Here is an 11170-nt window from a genome sequence, read left to right as displayed (position 1 = left end):
AACGCAGATGCAACAGCGGCATTTGAAAACATAAAACAAGAGATGCAGGGTTCAAGTGCATTAGCATTACCAGACTACACCAAACCGTTTCTACTCTTTGTCGCGAATAGAAGTCAGGGGTACACATCAGCAGTGTTGATGCAGGATTCATGTAGTGGACGGCAGAAACAACCCATAGCATACTACAGTTCCAAGTTAGATGCTGTAGCACAAGGCTATCCACCGTGTTATCAGGGATTAGCTGCAGTACAGTATGCTTATGACAAAGCCTCAACCATTACGATGGGGTACCCGGTAACTATTTTCACACATCACAAAGTCGTTGAGTTAATTGACAAAGGAGAGTTTGTACTGACGAACTCAAGATTGTTACAACATTTGACATTACTAACCTTTCCCGATGTCAGCATACAACGTTGTTCTACGGTGAACCCTGCGGAAAAAATTCCGTATGATTTTGAAGGTACACCACATAATTGTGTAGCTGACTCACTGAAGTATACCAAGTTACGGCCTGATTTGTTGTCTACACCAATATATGGGGCAGAAGAAGAACTTTTTGTAGATGGCTCATGCTTCAAAGACCACCTGGGTAACCACGCAGGGTTTGCGGTGGTGCGACAGAATCCGGACAAAACCTTTGCTGTCATTCAAAGCTCTGCTTGTAAACAGCCATGTTCAGCACAGCTGGCTGAACTAAGAGCTCTGGCAGCTGCCTGCCGAGAAGGTGCTGGAAAAATTGTAAATATATACACAGATTCTGCATATGCACACGGTGTGTGTCATTTGTTTGGGGCGGTATGGAAGATGAGGGGATTCAAGAAGACCGATGGGTCTTCCATACTGCATTGTGATCAGATTGTGGAGTTGATGTCGGCGCTGTTATTGCCAAAACAAGTGTCCATAATCAAATGTCAGGCACACAGGAAAGGTAATGACTACATCACAGAAGGTAACAACACTGCAGATGAGGCTGCCAAGGTGGCCTCGAACAGTAGTAGGGCAGTTCAGGCGGTGTTGATCATACCTGAGGCTACGCCTACTGAAGATGATGTTGTCCGCATGCAAGAGAAAGCTGGTGTCTATGAGCACAACATGTGGCTGAAGAGGGGTGCGGTGCGCACTTCAACGGGGTTGTGGAGAACCCATGATGGGCTGTTGTTGGCCCCAACTGCGTTGTTAGGTTTGCTTATCACTAATGCGCATGGTTTTGACCATTGCGCAAGGGGGGAAGTTGTTAAAAAGATAAGGAAACAGGGTTATTGGTCGCCATATCTGCAAACAATGGTTGATAATCAGCTAAATGAATGCGAAGTATGCGCGAAAAATAATGTAAGAAAAACAATCACCACTCCACTGGGACACATTCCAACACCTGAGGGCCCATTTAAACATCTGGTCTTAGACTATGTAGACATGATCAAGAAGGTTAACGGTAAAAGATACATGCTTGTAGTCATTGACAGATTCAGCAGATGGGTGGAGGCAGTCCCATCAAAAGATCAAAGTGCAAACACGGTAATCAAGTTCTTGACAAGAGAGGTCATGCCAAGGTTTGGAATTCCAACAGAAATTAGTTCGGACAATGGATCAGCTTTCATTCAGAAAACTTTCAAAAATGTGGTGCAGCAGTTACGCATCAAACAGCGATTAGGTTGTGTTTACCATCCCCAATCACAGGGAATGGTGGAAAGAGTAAATGGGACACTCAAGACAAAAATAAACAAAATATGTGCAAGCGCTAAACTAAATTGGATAGATGCACTCCCACTGGCACTAATGAGTTATCGCATGCAAACTAACAGAATGACGCATTTAACTCCGCATGAAATGCTTACGGGTCGACCCATGCCAGCGCCGATGGTTCGAGGTCCTTACAAAGGACCTCCGCTTGAACAGTTAGAAATGGAAATAAAAGAATATATCAGGCAACTAATTGTGATTCACAAGCTTATCTTTCAGCAAGAGAAAAGCAGGACTCCAGAGCTGGAGGAGAACCCACCAAGGGGGGTGGAACCAGGTGACCAAGTGTACCTGAGGGTGTTCAGAAGAAAGTGGAACAAGCCCAGGAGAGAAGGACCATACAAAGTCACCAATGCAACTCCAACTGCCATCCAGGTGGAAGGGAGTTCCACCTGGTACCACCTCAACCACTGCACAAAGGCTGCACAACCCAGGACGAGGGAAGAGCGTGGGGAGGAGTTGGATGCAGCCCCACCCAACATTGACCAACCACCCCAGGACCAGACCCAGCCCAACCAGGATGATGATGATGCTGAAGCTGGCGAAACTGCTCCTGATCCTCTACAGCCTGTGGCAAATCCCACCGGCCCAAGGACGGATCCAGAGGAAGGGTGAAATCACACTAACAGAGCAGACCGGGAACAGCCAGGAATCAGATGGTAACAACAGAGAAAGCATTAAAGTGTTGCAGGAAACGCAACCCCGAGGTATTCAGGAATAGTAAGCAGTGCAAGGAAGAAGAGGTCAGAGAAAGAAGCCTTATATGTTAAGTTACCCTCACAAGAATCAGAACTTGATGATGTACTTGTTGTCCTAACTGTTATGGCAGGTGGAGAACGGCTATGTGCAGTAATTGTGCAACCAAACAGAACATTAGCCTGGGGACAAGATCTATGCAAAATAGGTATTTTAAAGACGCATGAACACTGGTGTTTTACGGTTAAAACTACAAATCAATGGAGGCATCCCATAGATTACCACCATGTAGCAATAGATAAAACGCAGCCTCCAAGTAAAAGAATAGGAACGATAAAATTTCATCAACTAAGGGAAGGAACCTCTTGTACAGTGGCGACTGGTTCGGCCCCACCTACTCTCACAAGAAAAAAAATAAAAATAAAAAAAATAAAAATAAAAATATAATAAATATATTATATATAAAAAAATAATATATATATATATATAAAATAAAAAAATCTCCCCAGAAAGTACTGTAAAATAATAAGTTCGGTGCTTTTAGTTCATTTTTAGTCGACCCTAGCTTGCTTCTTCCGGCTGAGTTCATCCGGTGGGGCAAGAGGGGCTCTAGCCCCACCAGCCCAATGTAATGTGTATTGGGCTTGAAAATTTGAAATGCGCATGCTCAGAGTGTTTCTCTGTTGAAGTGGACGGAGATTATTTTACTTCCTGGTGGGGCTAGCCCCACCGGCACCGCCATGGACATATATGGTTCGTTCCACTACAGCGTAATGTGTGTGGCGCGCGTGATGAGTCATGACTCGAGTGACCTAGTCCTCACCTCACGTATTCAGAATTTTATTAAAAGGTTTTATTATTGAGCTATTGACGTTTAATACGTAACAGTGCTTGTGTAGATTTTTATTGGTTATTGAACTGTTAACCCGTGAACTTGGGTTCAATATGTGCACGAAAGACTCCCTTTGTTTACGTGACGTTGCCTAGCAACGCTGCGCATGTGCAGCCTTTATCCACTTCGTTCTGAGTTGGAGAGTAGCACGTTTAAGTTCAAATAGTAATTAAAGTAGTTTGTTACTATACAAGTTAAGCGCCTGTAACATCAGTGTTAAATGCGTATGTGCCGGTTGGTGTGCGTACCTTATGAAAGTAAGTGTTTATCGGTTCGCAGACGTAATAAGCGACGTTGCGGTGGTCTACACGTAATGCGCACGTTCTATTGTTTACAATTAGCATGCTAAGCGGAGTTAGCTTTATTCACGTCTTATGTTGCCTTACTGTGTAATATGGATGAGATTAATGTTGCTTAGCGTAATGCCCCATCCACCGCTTGCTTTGCATGTCCCGCAAACCAACCAGTGGAAGTCAGGGGAGGGCGAAATAGTTTTGGAAAGCACCACACTACTGCGATGAGGTTGATTTGTTTATCGGCGTTACCATGGCGATCATGACGGTACTGAGCATAAAGTAAAAAGTAGATGAGACGATAGAGGGGTTAGAAAGGGGGTTAAAATGATTTTTATTTCAGTTATCCTATTTTTGCACCGAAAATATTTGAAAACCATGAAAGTTTAAAAAGTAAAAAATAACGACCGCTACACAAGCAAAGTTTCACAGCGCCCCCTAGGTTCTATGAACGCCCCCGTTGAGAAACCCTGAGGTAGATCATCTGTTGGAGCACAGATTTGAGACCCTTAGTCTGGAGGACAAATTAGAGGTAAAACGCCTTGGTCCCCACCATCCAAGGGATTTTGGCATTAGCCAAACCGCTGGCAAAAACATCCGTGCATTTAATGTGGAGTGAAAAAAAAATAAAAAAAATAAAAAAAAATATATATATTAATATTAATTATTAAAAAAAAATAATAATAAAAAATATTAGCCTAGCCCCACCTGTTTTTTACATCTAGAAACGCCACTGCTCTTGTATGATACAAAAGCAACATGTTACGGTTACTCAATCAATGCAAAATAGGCCAGAGGAAGTTTTAACATCAGTCACCAGTAGGCCAGATAGTACCCTCGTCACTATTAAAGTAGAAAAATCATCAGTCGCTAATGAAATAGAAGAAACTTCAATTTCCAACAAACAAGACATAACACTAATCAGTATTAAGCTAGAAGAAGTTTCGCCTACCACTAAACTAGAACAAACCTCAGCTGTGAATAAATTGGACAGAACTACAGTAACAAGTAAACAAAAAGAGATTCTTAGCACTATTTGGGGAAAAATAAAGGTCACAAATGAGCAAGTAGATGGACTAACAACAAAAGGTAGTGTTAACAACGTAACAGTCACCATTGGAAATGAAGATGTAATGACCAAAGGAACCGAAGCCACCTTATGGAGTGAAATAAATCGTACAACGACCATGCAGGACGAGGTAATAATGACCCCCACAACCAAACCAGGAGAGGATAATGTTACAACCAAGGCAAATAAAATATTAACCGTAGACTCTGATATACCTATGACTACAAATCAGTCAATCCTTTCTGAAGTAATGAACAAAATTAGAAACAGTAATTTTTCAACAATAAGAATGCTGAGGCAGACTAAGCGTGATCCGATTAAACCAGTAGTTGTGGTAAAACCAGCAGACTGGTTGTACAAGAAGGCACAGTCAAACAATTGGTATAAATGGGTTCAATTCACTGGAAAACAGATACAAGTAGAAGATTGTTACATGTGTGCTAGAAGTCGTCAAGATGCATTGTACGTAACAAATACTAGATATCGTTGGGATCTCTGTAATGAAGAAATAAAGCAAGGGTTGCTTGAGTATCAAAAACGGGGAGGAAACCTAAGGTCAACAGTAAACAAAAATTATTCTTGGATTGTGCCTGCATGTTCAGCCCAATGTTTGCTTTACATAGGGTCGAGTAACTACAGTAAATATCTCCATAGAAGTAATGATGATGATGATGAAATTACACCATATTATTTGAAGTCATGTCAGGAGATGGACATAACACTATCCAATGAAGTTGGCGAATTATCAGTACCTAAAGAGACTAGTCTCTATGTGGAACGGGGATTACAATGTTTCCAAAATAGTGAAGAAGGTACAGAGGCTAATGGTGTTGGGCTGGTGGAAGAGGAGTTATGCAATGTCATTTGGAATATCACCAAAGACTGTATTGATGGGACTAAAACATGGTTCAGCGCCAACGATAAAAGGTAGTCAACTTAAAGAGGGTAATATGTTTAATATGCTACTTGCATATAATGACTGTTTATTCCAAAGCCAGGATGAAGTGGTGGCAGATCAATTTTGGTTGTGTGGTGATGAGACAATGGTGCAAGCAATTACCGAAGTTGTACTAATCCCTCCCATAAAGGATGATGATACCAGCTTAGGAGACAATAACAAAGGTAGGCGGAAAAGAGCGTACACTCCGGACCCAGAAATACAAATTGACCGTATAGGACAACCTAGGGGAATACCCCATAAATACAAGGCTAGGAACGAAGTAGCAGCAGGGTTTGAAGCTATCTTCCCAATAATTGGGCTAGTAAAGAATGCAGAATGGATTAACTACATTTATTATAATCAACAGAGGTTCATTAATTACACGGATGATGCTTTATCTGCACTAGGTGAGCAGCTGCATGCCACAAGCCAAATGACTTGGCAAAATAGGCAAGCCCTAGATTGGTTATTGGCGGAAAAAGGAGGAGTCTGTGCTCTTATAGGAGAAATGTGCTGCACCTTTATCCCAAACAACACCGCTCCCGAGGGGTCGTTCACTCTAGCCATGAATAAACTTAAAAGACTAAGACAGGAGGTTAAAAACAATGCGGGACATGGGAATGATTGGTTGACATGGCTGGAACTGAGTATGGGAAAATGGGGAGCAATACTGGCTAAAGTAGGAGTAATTGTTTTGATTGTATTCACAATAATGGGATTGGTTTTTTGTTGTTGTATTCCTGTACTAAGGTCCATGATAGCTTCTAGGTTGGACAAGCAGATGATTGTTGCATTGAGGGGTACAGTTGAGACAACACAAGTGGAATGGGAATATGTTGGGGACCAGAATGGGTGTGACGATAAAGCGAAGGAGGCCGAGCTGGAGGCCATGTTGAAGGCCATGCTGGAGGCTGAGCAAATGAGTGCTTGACCTAGCCTTGAGGAGACTCACATGTGATCGTGCTAGTAACCTCTCCATGTGAGTCTGACTCTGAACACTGGGACTTTGGAGAATTGCAGAAGCTGAAGATGGTGATGGAAGCAGATGCAGCCAATGACATCGGAAAGTCCATGAATACACTTATATTCGAATGCATGACAATTATATTAACCATTGGCACACTGTATGATTATGTTTTTATTATGTTTTTAGTTAGAATTTTTATGTCACATTTTGTAATCATATTACTCACTATTAATCACTTATTAAGGAAACAACACACGCAAGGCTCTACTTGAATTATCATGCCACTGCTTACATAACATTTATAACTATTTTTGTTGACTAATGTCATTTACTATATTGTCTATTATTATGATTGTTGACGAATGTTGTTTTACATTTTGAGGATTTCCATATAGGAGGTTTTTCATTTTCGTTAAATGTTTTGTCACCATTTAATTGACACCAATTGGGAGGGTTGGAAACACTTAAAGGTATATCACATTTGGTAATCTTTTTTTAGCATCATGAAAAGGTACAGGTTGAGAACCCTGAAGCCATACAGGTTGAGAGTCCTGATATGTTCAATGAAGTATGTTTTTTCCAGGTAATCAAATGTGAATACTGATAATTCATCTGGCAGTCCGGCAAGTAGTTTAGATTATTTCTAAATTGTTAAAAGTAATGGGATGGGATTTCTTGGGACTTTTGTAAGTCCCAAAGGGGGGAATATATAGGAGAAATTTGTTAAGCAATATGCAGTCAACATCTTGCCCAGTATGCTATATTAATTAAATGAGTGTGGAGAAACATTGAGCAACCAAAGAAATGCTCTCCTCACAGAATGTGTACATGATATATGTTCTTCAGTGTGTGGGATCCACAGGCTGCACCGAATGGAATGCTCTGTTTAGATTGGGCCTTTATGGCCTTGGAGAATGGGGAGTTGTCTCCAAATAAGGGAAAATGCATGGGATGGGAAAACAACGTATGGATGATATATGGGCACAATGGAGCATAAGAGCGGGGGCCAGAGAGTGGCTGTTCAGTTCTTTGTCAAACCAACTCAGGATTTTGTCGTTGCTTGTTCTCAAGTGATAATAAAATCTTTAGCATTCAAACCTTCGGCTTCCTCGATCTCTCTTAGTTTTTTGTTTAGATGTAGTATTTTATCTACGACAGAGAGTGTTGGTTTTGAGCATAATTCATGTGTTAGGGTCAAAAACACATTGTTGGTCAAAAAGTGTTTTTCTCGCTCTGAAAAGCATTTTGCACGCATAAAAACTGGAAAAGTTGATAACTCAGTCCCTTTCAATGCAAACGTGTAACTAAGCTTAAATAGGGTTATTTATGCCATCGCACACCATTTGGAAGTGGAGAGCGTTGGTTTTGAGCATAATTCACGTGTTAGGGTCAAAAACACATTGTTGGTCCAAAAGTGCTTTTCTCGCTCTGAAAAGCATTTTGCACGCATAAAAACTGGAAAAGTTGATAACTCAGTCCCTTTCAATGCGAACGTGTAACTAATCTTAAATAGGGTTATTTATGCCATTGCACACCATTTGGAAGTGGAGAGCGTTGGTTTTGAGCATAATTCACGTGTTAGGGTGAAAAACACATTGTTGGTCAAAAAGTGTTTTTCTCGCTCTGAAAAGCATTTTGCACGCATAAAAACTGGAAAAGTTGATAAGTCAGTCCCTTTCAATGCGAACGTGTAACTAATCTTAAATAGGGTTATTTATGCCATTGCACACCATTTGGAAGTGGAGAGCGTTGGTTTTGAGCATAATTCATGTGTTAGGGTCAAAAACACATTGTTGGTCAAAAAGTGTTTTTCTCGCTCTGAAAAGCATTTTGCACGGATAAAAACTGGAAAAGTTGATAACTCAGTCCCTTTCAATGCAAACGTGTAACTAATCTTAAATAGGGTTATTTATGCCATCGCACACCATTTGGAAGTGGAGAGCGTTGGTTTTGAGCATAATTCACGTGTTAGGGTCAAAAACACATTGTTGGTCAAAGAGTGTTTTTCTCGCTGTGAAGTCAAACTAAAGAAATAATTAATAAACTCATGTTGCAAACCGGAAAGGAACCTTTCGGCAGTCCGAGTTGCCGCACGGACTATAAAAGAAGCGGCACACAACAACATCAATGAGGAAGTGAAGTGAAGCCGCAAACTGAAGCAGTGCTTAGCGCTAAAATATCCAACCCCGTGCAAACAAATCTACAAACGCCAGAGAGGCAGCCGGTAAGACACCAAGCCCATCAGGAGACCCAGCGGACAATTGAAATGAAATGTTTGTGCAGGCGATAGCCGCTAGCCACGGGGCCGAACCGGCAGTGCGGTCGTTAACCTTATAAATGCCAGTGTGTCATGTTTGATTCTCATTCATAATTTAATGATGTCATGATTGTTTAAGTTAAGAACATGATTGTTGAGTGAGCTTATATGTTGCAGATAAATTAGTTAAAATGATTATGATATTATATTATTGTGGTGACATTATTTAAATTAAGTAAATGTAAAATATTTAAAATCTGAAATTAACTTAATGAAATCCCTAAATGCATTAATAATAACAGTGGGAGAATTTATGTTGCACTTTGTTTAATTTAAGAGGAAAAAGGAAATAATTGTTAAAAATGTATATTTTCCATAACATTGTAAAAACAACCTTTTTCTTGTTTATTGTTTGAAAAGGTTTTTCATCTACCTGCTTGCTTGCAAACTACTTGCTTGTTTGCAAACTACCTGCTTACTTGCAAACTACCTACTTACCTGAAACCTTAAAATCACAAAATAAAAGAAGTTAAGAGGAAAAGTGTGGTTATTGAGTGAAGTCCAGCAACTCTGGGTAGATGTCCAACTCCTTCAAGTGGAGATTGCACAAAGAAGGGGAGGACTTGACACTCGCTCTGAAAAGCATTTTGCACGCATAAAAACTGGAAAAGTTGATAACTCAGTCCCTTTCAATGCAAACGTGTAACTAAGCTTAAATAGGGTTATTTATGCCATTGCACACCATTTGGAAGTGGAGAGCGTTGGTTTTGAGCATAATTCACAGGTTAGGGTCAAAAACACATTGTTGGTCCAAAAGTGTTTTTCTCGCTCTGAAAAGCATTTTGCACGCATAAAAACTGGAAAAGTTGATAACTCAGTCCCTTTCAATGCGAACGTGTAACTAAGCTTAAATAGGGTTATTTATGCCATTGCACACAATTTGGATGTGGAGAGCGTTGGTTTTGAGCATAATTCATGTTAGGGTCAAAAACACATTGTTGGTCAAAAAGTGTTTTTCTCGCTCTGAAAAGCATTTTGCACGCATAAAAAATGGAAAAGTTGATAACTCAGACCCTTTAAATGCAAACGTGTAACTAAGCTTAAATAGGGTTAGTTATGCCATTGCGCACCATTTGGAAGTGGAGAGCATTGGTTTTGAGCATAATTCACGTGTTAGGGTCAAAAACACATTGTTGGTCAAAAAGTGTTTTGCTCGCTCTGAAAAGCATTTTGCACGCATAAAAACTGGAAAAGTTGATAACTCAGTCCCTTTAAATGCGAACGTGTAACTAATCTTAAATAGGGTTATTTATGCCATTGCACACCATTTGGAAGTGGAGAGTGTTGGTTTTGAGCATAATTCACGTGTTAGGGTCAAAAACACATTGTTGGTCAAAAAGTGTTTTTCTCGCTCTGAAAAGCATTTTGAACGCATAAAAACTGGAAAAGTTGAAAACTCAGTCCCTTTCAATGCGAACGTGTAAGTAATCTTAAATAGGGTTATTTATGCCATCGCACACCATTTGGAAGTGGAGAGTGTTGGTTTTGAGCATAATTCACTTGTTAGGGTCAAAAACACATTGTTGGTCAAAAAGTGTTTTTCTCGCTCTGAAAAGCATTTTGCACGCATAAAAAATGGAAAAGTTGATAACTCAGACCCTTTAAATGCAAACGTGTAACTAAGCTTAAATAGGGTTATTTATGCCATTGCACACCATTTGGAAGTGGAGAGCGTTGGTTTTGAGCATAATTCACAGGTTAGGGTCAAAAACACATTGTTGGTCCAAAAGTGTTTTACTCGCTCTGAAAAGCATTTTGCACGCATAAAAACTGGAAAAGTTGATAACTCAGTCCCTTTAAATGCAAACGTGTAACTAAGCTTAAATAGGGTTATTTATGCCATTGCACACCATTTGGAAGTGGAGAGCATTGGTTTTGAGCATAATTCACGTGTTAGGGTCAAAAACACATTGTTGGTCAAAAAGTGTTTTGCTCGCTCTGAAAAGCATTTTGCATGCATAAAAACTGGAAAAGTTGATAACTCCGTCCCTTTGAATGCAAACGTGTAACTAAGCTTAAATAGGGTTATTTATGCCATTGCACACAATTTTGATGTGGAGAGCGTTGGTTTTGAGCATAATTCATGTTAGGGTCAAAAACACATTGTTGGTCAAAAAGTGCTTTTCTCGCTCTGAAAAGCATTTTGCACGCATAAAAACTGGAAAAGTTGATAACTCAGTCCCTTTCAATGCGAACGTGTAACTAAGCTTAAATAGGGTTATTTATACCATCGCACACCATTTGGAAGTGGAG

This window comes from Micromesistius poutassou (assembly GCF_964030765.1).
Source record: "Micromesistius poutassou genome assembly, chromosome: 7".
Classification (NCBI taxonomy): domain Eukaryota; kingdom Metazoa; phylum Chordata; class Actinopteri; order Gadiformes; family Gadidae; genus Micromesistius; species Micromesistius poutassou.
The sequence above is the reverse complement of the archived record's forward strand: the minus strand, read 5'-3'. Positions refer to the sequence as shown.